Here is a 15,277-nt window from a genome sequence, read left to right on the forward strand (position 1 = left end):
TCTCCTACATATGAAACCCAGTACTCATCCCCAAAAGTGTACTTCTTTATGCCTGTCACCCATTTAACCTCTCCCCCACCCTCCCATCAACCTGTGTTTAAGGGATTCTATTATGGCTCACCTCCCTCTCTGTTTTTATCTTATTTTTCCTTCCCTTCCATTATGTACATCTGTTAAGTTTCTCAAATTCCACATGGGAGGGAAATCATATATTTGTCTTTCTTTGACTTATTTCTCTTATATATATATATACACACATACCACATCTTAATCCATTCATCAACTGATGGACATTTGGGCTCTTTCCATAATTTAACTACTGTTGATAGCACTGCTATACACATTGGGGGACATGTGCCCCTTTGAAAAATCATTTTTGTATCCTTTGGATAAATTCCTAGAACAGTTGCTGAGTCATCAGGTAATTTTATTTTTTAATTTTTTGTGGAACCTCCACACTGTTTTCCTGAGTGGCTGCACCAGTTTACATTCCCACCAATAATGCAAGAGGGTTCTCCTTTCTCCACATATTTGTCAACATCTGTTTTTTTCCCAAGTTGTTAATTTTCACCATTTTGACCAGTGTGAGGTGGTATCTCATTGTGTTTTTGATTTGTATGTCACTGATGAACGATGTTGAGCATCTTTTCATGCGTTGCCCATCTGGATTTTTTTTCCCAGAAAACTATCTATTCATGTCATCTGCCCATTTCTTCACTGGATTATTTGTTTTTTGGGGGTGTTGGGTGGTTTGGTAAGTTCTTTATAGATTTTGAATACTAACTCTTTATCTGATATGTCATTTGCAAATATCTTCTCCTGTTACATCTCAGTTTTGTTGATTGTTTTCTTTGCTGTGCAGAAGCTTTTTATCTTGATGAGGTCACAATAGTTCATTTTCACTTTTATTTCCCTTACCTTTGCAGACATGTCAAGTAAAAAGTTGTTGCAACCAAGGTCAAAATGGTTGCTGCTTGCAGCTGGAGGAATTTGAGGTTTTCCTGTCTCACATTTAGGTCTTTCATCCATTTGTAATTTATTTTTGTGTATGATGTAAGAAAGTGGTCCAGGTTCATTCTGCATGTTGCTGTCCATTTCTCCCAACACCATTTGCTAAAGAGACTGTCTTTTTTTTTTTTTCCCATTGGATACTCTTTCCTGCTTTGTCAGAGATTAGTTAGTGATATATATATATATATATATATATATATATATATATATATATATATAGTGTGTGTGTGTGTAAGATATTTAGACTATTAGTTTTGGGATATTTTTATGATACACCACTCTTTCCTGCTACCTCTGACATTTCTGTTCTATACAATTTGCTCATTGAAGTATATGTTACTGGATTTTAAATATCACAGGGAGAAAAATATTAAACTAGTACTCTACCCTTACCTCCAAGTGGAAACAGGTTTCCACTTGTTTAAACTAAATGAACTTTCTTCATTTAGCTTTTCAAGGAAATAAGGGTTATCAATCAGTCATGACATTTTAGTAGAAAGACAACACAGTGTAGTATCAAGAATCGGATATCCTGTGATGGTATTTCAGTTACAGAACTGAGTTTTGGAAACTTTGTATTACAAGAAGAAAAGATATTGAAGATTCTTCTAAAAGAAACTATATTTCCCCCAAAAGATTGCAAATAAAAGGACTTGTAAAACCCAAATTTCTGGAAGAACAGATTACTCTGCACTTTTCTAAACAGAGCTCCACCTGTATAGAGCAGGGCTGCTCACCCCACTTCCTATTGAGACAGAAAGCAAAGTTACATGTAATAGTGTTCCCAGTACTCTAGAGTACAGGATATTTTTATCAGGAGATACAGGAGGCAATGTAGACTCCCTATTTTTCAAGAGTCAAGAACCTTGTTTAAGGCTTATCTGGTAGCCTTTGTGATGGGCATATAATATGAATAGTAATCTATTTCCAAGGAAAATTACAGAACAATAACAAAAATGTCTGGAAAAATCCTTTGTAAACTAAAATTCCAAGAATCACAGCATGATTGGCACAGAGTTACATACACACTAGAGAGCCGAAGGATGGGTATCTTTACCATCTGTAAATTGCAACAAAAGAGGCCAACTAAGGCAAATCCTGTGTGTTGAAGATTTCAAGTTCCACAGGCCTCTAAATATATGACTGTGGTACCTTTGATTGGAGAGGAGACCACTGTTCTGGTTCTTCAACTATTAATCTATAAGAGTTGGATTATGGATTATACACAATGACCAAATATTAAAATGATTGAATATAATTTATTTCTATGTATATTAATCAGAAAACATTCAAAAAGAAAGAGGAAAGGAAATCTTATTCTGTAGAAAGGAAGAAAAACTAAGAGAAAAAGGACAGCAAAACAATCATTTAAAAAATAATTGTTTTGCAGCCGATACCGCCACTCCACAATTTATCAATGCACTCAGGCTATTAAAAAGAGAAAATATAAAGTCAGTTAATAGCACTACTCATTTCTGTAAGAATATGAGAAACACCTGGGCAAATATGATAATTTTCTCTAGCTCATGAGAAAAGCATCATTTATCCATACAAGACAACAGATGATACTTTTCTATTTCTCTATACACAGGAAAAGTACTTAACAGTAATTATAAGGATGTCTCACTATTATTTCTCAATATTTGATAATTATATTCACTTTCAAGGATTGAATGAGACTTGTATCCTCATTTAGCAAAATTAGATAACACATTAGTTAGAGTTTTAAGTAAAAAAAGTCTTAAAATAATTTTACTGAAGTAATGGAGGTTGAGTTCTATATATTAAAGATTTAGAGAATTAAATCTATCCCATTGTCTGATCATACAATAAATTCCAAGTTTTTAATTCTTTTATTCATGACACATGGCTACTTCATTTGCTTCTCCCCTTCTCCTGGTATGCCTTTACTTGAACTACCAGTAGGATTATTTTTCTCTTTTCAGTTTTTTGGCCGAATCTTACCTTTCATACAAGTCCTTAATATTACAATGGAAACAGAATCTCATTTTTTAACCCACTGCCTTACTATTTTTTTATTGTTTCTTTGTTTTGTTTTTGTTGTTGTTGTTGTTTTGTATGAACTGTCTTCTGCTGTTTGTTAAAATTTTGTTAAGTACTTACTACCCAGTCTAGACCAGACACAGGCGAACTATAGTTGTGGACCAAATTTAGCACACCATCTGTGTCTGTAAATAAGGTTTCATTGGAAACAGGCTTAGTCATTCTTTAAAGTAGCTTTTTTTTCTTTTCCTATTTCTTTGTCATATTTTTTGACTACTGTCATGCTACAACAACAGGGTCAAATGGTCCACCAAATCTGAAACATTTACTATCTGGAACCTAGCAGAAGTTTGCTGACCCATTGTCTATACCATGACACATGAATGGCAGAGACTTACTGCTTGTAGTCATTGATGTATTTCCAGGAAATATAATAGGGCTGATACCTAACTGGTGCCGAAACAGTATTTAAAAAGTAAATGAATTAATCATTAAATGAATCTTTGATTAGGTCTAAATACTGCCTGCATATATAGATATCTAATAAACATTTGTGTAATAAAATGAAATAACTATCCCCAAAGTCTGAGATAGGCTTACAAAACAGGAGACCCACTAGATTTTATATATATAATTATATATATCTGTGTATATTATACAGAAGATATACAGTCTATATATATATACATACATATATATGTTTCTATATGTACAGGTTATATATACAAATACTAAATATATATATACTTAAACATATACATATATTACTATATTACAATGATTATCTGTGCTATACATTTTCCAATATTTTTTATAACTTCTTTAACAATCATGGTTGCTTCAGGAATATTGGAAAAGTAAACCATAATTTTACCTTAGAATTATGATCTATGTTTATGTTTAATTTATATTGCAAAACATTTAATTTTAATTTTTAAATATTGTTCTGGTTTGATTCTAGATTTTTATGTATTTACATAACCTCACCACGTAGGATTTTGCTATACATCTTTGAAAAGGGATGCTTAATAACATTTGGGCTTAGTAACAAGTCTAATTGTTTTGTATCAAAATTTCCCTGTTTTATATAATTTAAGAAGAGTTTTTATTATAATATATTTTAATAGTTATGTTATTGAGGAAGTTTGTATAATTTTATGGCTCTTCTTGAATGTATCATATTTTTATCTATAATAGTTTTACCAACTTCTAAGATGCTAATGTAGATGAGATCTGGTGTTATATTTTAGAAAAGCTGTTTAGAAGGGGATGAGAAATATGTTTTTTATATGGAATGGAAGATGTCATTTATCCATTTTCCCATTTATAATGATTTAAAGTAATCTTTCCACATAAATTTTATATTCCCTTACATTTTGCCAAATGAAGACAATGTTCAGAAGTCATTGCTTTAAGCTGCTCAGAGCATAATGAGAAGTAAATATATGGTTTTGTGTGTGTGTGTGTGTGTGTGTGTGTATGCATATACACATCTAGATGCTACAAAGATTCCGTCTACCAACTGGGAGGAGAAAGAAACATAGATCTCATAGGAAACACGAGAGTGGAAGCAGGAAAAGTTCGAAGAAGGAGGAAAAGTTAGAAAGACAAGTTAGAAAGAGATCTGAATTACATGTTCAGAGGTTTTATTTCATTCACAGGAGATAAGGAGAAGTAGGTTTGTAAAGACCATGGCAAGAAAAATGAGATCTGTGTTTCACTGCAGAGGAGTGCGTAGGAAATAGAGTAGAAGAAAGCAGTGGGAAGGACTAGAGTTTACAATGTATTCAAATAATCTGTCGACTGAACAGCATTTAATTTGATCTAAAATGATGATGGTTAATGGAAAGTGTAAGGAAAAGCTGCCAGGCACATAAAATGCTACCTAACACTCTTGTACAGAGGAAAAAAAAAAAAAAGGAGGCGAAAAAAAAGAGTAAAATAAAGGGGGCAGTGGGAGGGTTAGAAATGTTCCAATAGTCACAGGCCTTCATTCTTATTCATTCTCTTCCCCCTTCTAAGTAACCAAGCAAATCCTATTCTCTGTCTCTCTCTGTGTCTCTGTCTCTGTCTCTCTCTCTCTCTCTCTCTCGCTCTTGCTTTCGCTCTCTTTCTCTCTCTAGCTCTCTCTCTCACTCTCTCCCTCTCTCACACTCTCTGCCCAAAGGCTAAGAGTCATAAACCTTTAGAGTTGGCACTCCTGGGTGGCTCCAATTGGTAAGCACCTGTCCTTGGCTCACGTCATGATCTCACAGTTCGTAAGTTTGATCCCTGTTGTTTGGGCTCTGTTCTGAAAGCTCAGAGCCTGGAGCGTGCTTCAGATTCTGTGCCTCCCTCTCTCTCTGACCTTCCCTCTGTCTGCCTCTGTCATTTAAATATCAATAAATATTAAAGAAAGTTAAAAAAAAAAAAAAACCTTCAGAGTTGAAAGTGAAAAATCTGAGTTTTAAAGTTCCTACTACATTTAAAAATACCACTATTAAACCCACTACTATTTTAAATGTTTTTCTTTGTTATATATATTTTTTCATAGTAGAAGAAAGGGTCAAACTATTTTTATTCATGTGTATTCACATTTTTTTCCCTTGTGTTTACTCAGGATGTGAAGCATGTCAACAACAAACATCAGAACAAGACTCATTTTCAAATTTTACGCAAAATCCAGCAGGGTATACTTTGAATAAATAAATGTTTAGAAGCCCAAATGAAGTACAGGTTCTTTTGTAAACCTCATACTGGATTCAAAAATAAACTTAGAATGTATTTTACCATAGCGATAGCCTAATATGTTATTGTCTCCTATGGTTTAAATAAGCAGCTCTAGAACAGATTTTAGGACTGTCTTTTTGGGTCCCCTTCACTCAGGAATCCCCACTCTGCTGCTTGTGGTTGAATTGCCTCATCGTTTATGGCTTTTTAGGGTGGGAGAGCTAGTTCGGGTGCAGTTGCTCTATCACAGAGGCAGAGGTAGTTCCTAATGTGTATGTATTCAGATGATTTTTTAAAAAGTTAAATGTCTTCTTAAATTATACAATATAATAGTTGACTTTTGCTTCAGTCACTCTAAGGTGGACGTGCTGTAAGTTGTGTCTTTCAAATATACATATACGTACACATGCATATACACACACATTATGATACTTATTATGTAGAAAGAGTGATAAAGGACATGAATAAGAAAGAGCAATCTAAAGTACTGTATAAAATCCAATTGTGTGTGTGTTAACAATTTATTCATCTATGTCCTTTCCATGGAATTTTATATTGCTTAAATCAGACTGATTTACAAAAACTGTTACTAGGCTCTTTCCTGTATATGCCCTTTTGTCCATGTGAACAAGTGTTTCTCCAGTGTATATTCAGGAATTACTGACTCATAACGCATAGGCATTTAAATTTTTTTTTTAAATTTCTATTAGATCGTTTTAAATTACTCTTTAAAGAAACTGTTTCAATTTACATTCCACTAGAAATGATGGTATAGTATATATTTTCTGTGCCCTAGTTTAATGTTGAGTTAATAGTATTTTCCTTTTTCTCTAGAGCCAACTTTTACTCCTGTTCTGAGTTAAATGTTTTATAATCTACAGATATATTATTTTAGTCATTAGCCTTAAGTTTGTAACATTTATATTTTTAGCCAAGTCTTAATTTATTCATACTTTAGTCTAGTCCTGAATAGGACAAGCTGCTAGCAGATTTTCATTTACATCTGAAAAGCTCATTCCTAAATTCCAAGACAGTTTGTCAAAAATTTTAATTATAACTGTATTTAAATATATATATGTAATTACTGTTATTATCTTATCACAGTCATATTTTTTGGATTGTCCAAAATGTCTTATTGATATACTTTTTTCATTTTTCTATACAGTTTGAATTATTTTTTTCTCTTTGAAATATATTGTTTACAATGTTCCTATGCATATCCTGGGTTCAGTTTTTTTCATTTAACAGACCCATTAGTATTTAAAAAATGGAAAAATACTTATATTTATTTTTAAATTCTTTAAGATTAGTTCATTGGACATAAAGATCTAATTTCAATTTCCCCTTAGAATTTTTGAGCTCATTCTTCACTGAAGTATTAAAAATGTATAATATTATTCTTTTTCCTTAATGAATTTCACTTTTAAAGTAATGTTTATTAATGTTGATCTTTAAACCATCCAGGGGCACCTGGATGACTCAGTCAGTTAAGCAACCGACTTGGGCTCAGGTCATGATCTCAGGGTTCATGGGTTCAAGCCTTGAGTCGGGCTCTGTGCTGACAACTCAGAGCCTAGAGCCAGCCTGCTTCCAATTTTATGACTCTCTTTCTCTCTCTAACCTCCCTCACTCGTGTTTTGTCCCTCTCTCTCCTAAAAGTAAACATATACATACACATATAAATTAAAAACAAAAACAACAAAAAAAGAAAACTAATTCTGCTCAACATTCAGTGGTATTTTTCATTCTGAGGACTCAGGCCTTTTTACATTACAGGAAAATTCTTAGTAGCTCTAAACCAATTTTTCTCTGTTATATTGCAGTAGAATTCAAATGAACAGTGAAAGCTAAATTAGGAAAGATAATTTACTTAACCCAGGATTATTCACATCCAAGAAACGGGCACAATTTTAGTTCATATAATAGATGTTTCTTTTTTCATTGTTGAAGTACATTTGGCACACAATATTATGTTGATTTCATGTGTATAATATAATGATTCCACAACTCTGTACATTATGCTATGCTCACCACAAGTGTAGCTACCATCTGTCACCATACAATGGTATTACAATACCATTGGCTATATTCCCTATGATGTACCTTTTGTCCCTGTGATTTATTCATTCCATAATGGAAATAATAGCAGAACTCTCCTGTCAAAAGTTCACATCTATTTAGTATTTGGTAGTAAGAATACTATATCACAAAAATTGTAAAAGAATAGGGAAGATAGAAAATTGACTTAGTAGAGTGTGTTAGCTTGTAATTATCACAGAAATCAGAATCTGAGTCTCGGTTTTGCAAGCAGGTAATTCACTTGGGGAATTGATCCCAGTAACCAGGAATGGAAAGAATGAAATAGGGAAGAAAGGAAGCCTATCAAAAGGTGAATAATCAGTTTCTTCTATGGGAACCTGGGGTCAATGCTGCTGAGGATGGCCAAAGGAAGCTTATATCATTCATTTCAGAATTGTCCATGTGAGACACAAATGAGGGAAATATGTATCTATTGGCTTTTGCTGCTCTTTAATCAAATACTGGCCTTTGATACTGTTATATCCTTTCTATTCTCTGGTTTGTGCATGCAAAGATTTCCCCAGTTAGAATATTTGAGTAGATTCAAATATGAGTAGATTCATGCTTATCTAAGGCTTTTATTTAAAAGCAAATTATATGGTCCATCAAGAGAAGTAGAGTGCAGGCGAGTATGAGAGGTCCCAGGGACATTCCATGTATAAGCTCCTCAGAAGATGTTACTCACAAACATGGACCGCGCTGTGTCTCCAGCTCAAACCACCGACATCTGTGTGAGGACTTATTTTTCAGAGAACTCAAAGCAGAAGTTCCTAGTGAAGGTTTTAAATACCCCTCTGGACATTTAATCAAGAAAAGCTGACTTAACTGATTAGACCAGTGGCAAACCATCAGTGATGAACTGATTTGGGGGTCACCAGGAGAGTTTCAATGTAAAACTGCACATCATAGATCTTGTCCTATCTTAGCCAACAGTCAACACCCAGACACCCAAGACAGAGATAAAGATTTTTCAGCCCAGTTGTAAATCAACCCTGCATGTGCCATATGGTAGAGCAAGTTCCTACAGGCATCCACACGGTGGAAGGAGAAGATGAAGGCATAAAGCAAAACATATGGCATGTAGCTAAGCAAGGTGTTTTCAGGATAAAATCTTCATCTACTGTCATAGCAATAATGGATGCAAAAAAGATGGGTGAAAATAGGTAAGTAAGGTATAAAATATATCCAACACAGAAAAAAGGGTGCAATGCCATTTACTGGCTCAAGGCTCGTAATTACTTGTATTTTATAACTAAAACCTTAACAGTTGCTTATAGGTAGTTTTTTAATTCCCTTAATGAAACAGATCTGAGGTAGTTAAGTGACATATCTTGCTAATATCATTCCATCATTTCTAAGTTCTTTGGAGAAATTGCTTATTTCTCATTTAGGAAAGACTCAGCATTACTCTGAACCAAAATGATATAAATAACAATAATAATAATGTTTAATTTTTTATGTCATGTTCACAATTTGAAGGAATAATCATTAACTAATTATAATCTATTTACAAAATTATAATATAGTCCCAACATGTACATAAGTTGGCAGAAAATGATAAAAATATATCTTCAAGGGAAAATCATAACAATTTTTCCATTTCTTTGGGAATGTAGTTCTGATAATATTGAGCATTTCTAAGCATACAGGATAGGTTTAAAATATAATGAGTAGCGAGGAAGATCAAAAATAATTTTTTAAGGCCAAATACAGTTTAATATTTTCTAAACCTATACCTATTTAGTTGAGAACTATCAGAAGATTAATTGGGTGGCTGAGCTGGAAAAAGAATTCCAAAGGTTCCAAAAGTTTGAACAACATTTAGAAGATCGATTCATTTGCATATATTTGAAATATTAGCAATTTTTAGGGAAAAAATGAGGTCTTTTTATTTAGAAATAGTGGTATATCTATATAACCTCCATTTTAAATATAGGATAGAGATTTTATCTTAATTTGCATAGTTCCCACTCTCTCCACATGGAAAAAACAAATGTTCTTGTTCATAAAGAACAAAGTTGACATGGTATGTATTCAATTATTTCCCTTGAAGAAAATTATATGCAAAATAGAATAAATATTACAGAGTTATATGAAGTGGGAATATAATCTGTGAAGTAAACAAAGTACTATAGGAATGAGTTTATATAGAAAAAAGAGAATCTTATTTTCAGTAAAGGTCAAATTTCCCTTGCAATCAGATTATTGTTCTATATAGCAATAATTTAGAAAGCTTTAGCATAGTTTTTCAAATGTATACAAATATACAGACAGATATTAAGAATAATCGGAAACTAAGAATAGAAATGATAGATTATAACATAAAGATATGAATAAAAGTGACTTAAAAAAGATGAGCAGTACTTGTTAATGGTTTCAGTGAATGTTAAAGATTATAGATAACAATATGTATCAGTCAAGGTATACACACACACACACACACACACACACACACACACACACACACAGGAATATTACTCAGCCATAAAAAAGGATGAGATTTTGCTATCTGCAACAAGATGGATGGGCCTAGAGGGTATTATGCGAAGTAAATAAGTCAGACAGAGAAAGATAAATACCATCTAATCTCACATTTTTTTATACCTAAAAAACAAGAGAAATGACTAAACAAACAAAAAGCAGAATCAGACCATAAATACAGAGAACAAATTCACGGTTGCCAGAGGAGGGGGAGGGTATGGGAAAAATGTAAGATAGAGAGTGAGAGATACAAGTTTCCAGTTATGGAATGAAGAAGTGATAGGAATAAAAGGTATAGCATAGGAATATAGTCAATGGTATTATAATAGTGTTTTATGGTTACCTATGGTAACTACACTTGTGGTCAGCACAGCATAAGTTGTAGAGAAGTTGAAACACTATGCTGCACACCTGAAACTAATGTAACCTATGTCAACTATACCCAAAATTTTCAAAAAGGAGTTAAAGTTCTAAGTATAAGGCCTGAAACCATAAATTTCCTAGAAGGAAACAAAGAAAAAGCATCTTGACATTGACCTTAACAATGATTTTTGGCATATTACACAAGAAGTTCAGGCAACAAAAGTAAAAATAGATAAATGGGACTACATCAAACTAAAAAGCTGCAGCACTGTTGGGGCGCCCGGGTGGCTTAGTCGGTTAAGCGTCCGACTTTCGCTCAGGTCACGATCTCGCGGTTCGTGGGTTCGAGCCCCGCGTCGGGCTCTGTGCTGACTGCCAGCTCAGAGCCTGGAGCCTGTTTCAGTCTGTGACTCCCTCTCTCTGACCCTCCCCTGCTCACACTGTTTCTCTCTCTCTCCTAAGAATAAATAAAAAAAAAAAAAAAAAAAAAAAAAAAAAGCTGCAGCACTGCAAAGGAAACAATCAACAGAATGAAGCACAACCTATGAAATGGAAGAAAATATTTGCAAACTATATGTCCAAGAAGGGGACAATATTCAAAATATATAAGAAACTCATATAATTCAACAGAAAAATAAATAGATAGGTAGATGGATCAAGTAGTACATGTAAACAATGGAATATTATCCAGTCTCAAAAATCAGGAGATTCTATCATTTATGACAACACGGATAAACCTGGAGAACATTATGCTAAGTAAAATAAGTCAGACGCATAAAGAAAAAGAAAAATGCATGATCTCATTTATTTCTGGAAAACTTTAAAAAGTTGAATATGAAGGAGAGTAAAATGTTGGTTTTCAGGTATAAGGAGAGGTGGAGAAAATAGGAAAACGTTGGTCAAAAGGTACAAAGTTGAAGTTATGTAGGATGAATAAGTCTAGGAATCTAATACACAACATGATGGCTATAGTAATACGAACTGGAAACTTGCTAAGAGTAGGTTTTTGATGCTTTCATTATACCCATAAACAAGAAAAATGGTAGCTATGTGAGGAGATGACATTTAATTAGCTTGGCAATACCAAGTATTCAAAAGTGTATAGTCATTTTGCATATTTGAACATACATAATTTTTATTAATAAAATATACATTTTACATAGGAGGAAATATAAATTAAAGCTGAAATATGATAGGATTTGAAACCTAACATATTGTCCAAACTAAAAATCTGAAAATTCATTTTAACCTAAGTAAATCTGACACATAATCTTGGTAGGACTATAAATTGACTTAACCTCTTCTTAATTTGGTTTTATCCACTAACTGAATATTTTCATAATCTACCATTTAGTAATTCAAGTATGTGTTAGTCTGAATCCTCCAAAGCTGACATCAAGGGAAGGTTTAAGATGAAAAATTTTATTAGACCAAATGCTCATACAGGAGAAAACAGGAAGTCCTTGAGCCAAACTTACCATCTAAAGAATTCCACCTCTTCTAGAAAAAAGCCTGCATAAATATTCTTGTTGTCCTCCATCACTAGCTGGAAGTAGTCCATAGAAAGCATGTCAAGTAAACATGGGGACAGATTTTAGAGCATAGCTACTTGGTCAGTTGTATTTCCCATAGTTGGAGCTGTATAGAATATTTTAATGATGACCACAGTCCGCTATTGTGCCACACAAATCTATTTCTTATACAAGTTCATGAGCATTCTTCCATGGTTCCCATGTGCCTTTTTGCCTGAATCAGTCTCCATCACTTCAGCTGACATCTGTACTATATTTGGTATTCATCATTTTCCCCAACCACTCTATTCTAATTTCCCTTTACCTTGAAGTGTCACTTAGGCAGGTCGCTTGGTCCATGTTCCAAAACTCCATTGCTAAAACCTTAATATTCACCACCTGCTCAGGTCAGGTTGCTATACAAGTACTTTCATGGTTAAAATAAATCACAAGAGCATCAAGAGGCATCTAAGTGAATTACCTGGATTGCACACATATTCATTCTTGTTTCCATTGTGTAAAAGCAGCCCTACCTCCTTCTTCACCAGTATGGTGACTCTTCATTTCACCTGCCAGTACCTGGGCAAATTTGGTTCAAAATGTTCTGACAGTACCTATAACAGACAATTCACTGATATCTTTTTTTATTCCTTGGTAAGAGTGTGCCCTTCTATGAGGACCAGTATTTCTTCATTTTCAGAGCCTAGACTTGTGGTAATGGAGAACACAATTACCCATCTGAGTCACTGGAAGTGATAACAACTCTTACTTCACATCAAGAATCAGAGACCCAAACAACCTTCCTTCCAGAAGAAGGAAGAACATAGCACAATACTGAAGTTTATGGATGATGTAGTACAAGACCTGACTAGTAGATCCCATGGTTGTGCCTGACCTTGTATGCTTGCAGGCCCTTCCTCACGAAGTAGGATTCCAGGCTGGAGATCATGCTGTTGGGGAATCATTGCTTATGAATCTGGTATTACATAAGCCCCAAAGTGCTATACCTGAGACCTATTAATGTAATGTAATACTGATAAAAATGTGTATACATATATGTATGTGTGTGTGTGTATACACACACATATATATCTTTTCCCCTTGACTCCTCTGTTTTCTCCAAAAGGCAGATTAGTGAATTAAATGGAAATTTGATAGAAACCACCATTCCTGGTATTTTTCTAGAATGTACCTCCATTTAAGATTGTGGAGATATTTTCTCATTATAATTCTGGAGCTCAGAGTTTTGGGGAAGAATACTAGAAAGATGAGATATTCTCCTTATCACATCAAACCAGGGAGGAACGTAGTATCAATATGGCTTATGATTCAAGATATTAATCTTAATCATTTGGATAAGGTGATGTCTGACAAGTTTATCTACAATAAAATGACTTTCTCTTTTCATATTGTGTTGTTGTAACTTAGCTGTGAAAACAAGCCTGCACTCAAAGGGAAGGAAATTAAACTCCTTATCTTGGAGGGAGGAGTATCAAAGACTGCAGACATATGTTATAATCATTACAGTAATTAATAAGTAATTTGGAGGAGATACCTTGAAGCTATGCAAATTTTCTGTTTTTCCTCAAAGTTTAGCATGCTAATTTTATCATTCAATGAATGTTGTATATAGCAATTATTTTTGTGGTATTCATGGTGGTTTTCTACTTCCTACTTTCCTTCTACATTTATGATTCAGAATTCTGCTAGAAATATTTGTTTCTTCTCCATTCATTCATTCATTCATTTAATCACTTTTCTTTATATAATACTGTAATAATTTTTATATTACTCAATAGCAAATTTCATTGCCAATTTAACAGTTTTAAACAACATGCATTTATGAGCTCACGGGTTTTAGGCCAGAACTCTGGTAAGATTCGACTGGATTCTCTTTTCAGAGAACCACAAGGTTGAAATCAAGATATCACCGGCTAAATTTTCCTCGAAACAAGAGGAAAAGCTATGCATTTCCAAGCTCATCTTCTTGTTAATAGAATCTAGTTCCTGTGGTTGTTGCGATGGAGGTCTCCCTTTCTTTCCTGGTTGTCAGGTGCAGACTTCTCTTCTAGCGACCACTCTCAGATCCTACTGACATGACCTCCAATAAGCAATTCACAACATGAATATTTGCTTTCTTCTAGGCCAGTTTCTCAGACTTCCTCTTCAGTGACTGAGCACTCTCTAATATAAAGGGGCTCATGCGATTACATCAGGCCTATACAGATAATCTCTCTTTCTTAAGGTCAGTGTTAACATATAACATAGCCTAGCCATGGGAGGGATATCCATTATAGTCACTGTCCTGGAAATTATCCAAGGTATACACACCAGGGGGTCTGAAAATCTTGAGGAGCATCTTATATTCCCTTTTTGACAGGATGATCTTATGAATATTTATTCTTTAGGTTAAAATCCAATATTATCATCAGTTATTTTGCTGCTGTACTTGCACCCTCTTTCCCAACTGTAGTGGATTTTTACTCTGCACTCAAGCTACAGTTTTTTTGTTTTTCTTTTGTTTTGCGCTTTTTTACCCTTTCCTCTGACAATTAAGGCTTTCCTCAATGAAAAAGATGGAGATATGGGTTCAGGCAAAGCTTCTTATGAGTATATTATTTGGGAACATTTATAATAGAATTTTAAATTTGTAACAAATAATACTCTCTAGCCATTAGATTAAAAGTGTAGGTTGCAGTCCTAAGTACAAGGGCTATTTTATGAAGCTATAAATCTAGAAATTAATAAACAAGATGATGTTTACTACTAATGGTCAATTAGCATATTATTTTCCCCAGCCAGTTAAATGGCTAAAACAAATGTAACTTAGCTTGTTTCTTTCTGTTCTCATAAAACAGTAATAATATCTAAAGATAGAAATTAGTCAAAACATAAGTTCATCCTTCATGTGTACAAATTTCCAGTTTTGTGGCATTTTAGTTAAGAATTAACAAGTAATACTGATTGTCTTGTAAGGAGAAAAAAAGATCCCCTCTGTTCTAATTGAAGTCAAGAAATGCAGTGATTTATCTTAATATATTTATAATGCATATCTTGAGATATAACTGTTCTTCATTACTTTGATGAATTCATACTCACCTTTCTAATTTCATTGAGAT

Source organism: Hyaena hyaena, unplaced genomic scaffold (genome assembly GCF_003009895.1).
Source record: "Hyaena hyaena isolate Hyena2069 unplaced genomic scaffold, ASM300989v1 scaffold_540, whole genome shotgun sequence".
Classification (NCBI taxonomy): domain Eukaryota; kingdom Metazoa; phylum Chordata; class Mammalia; order Carnivora; family Hyaenidae; genus Hyaena; species Hyaena hyaena.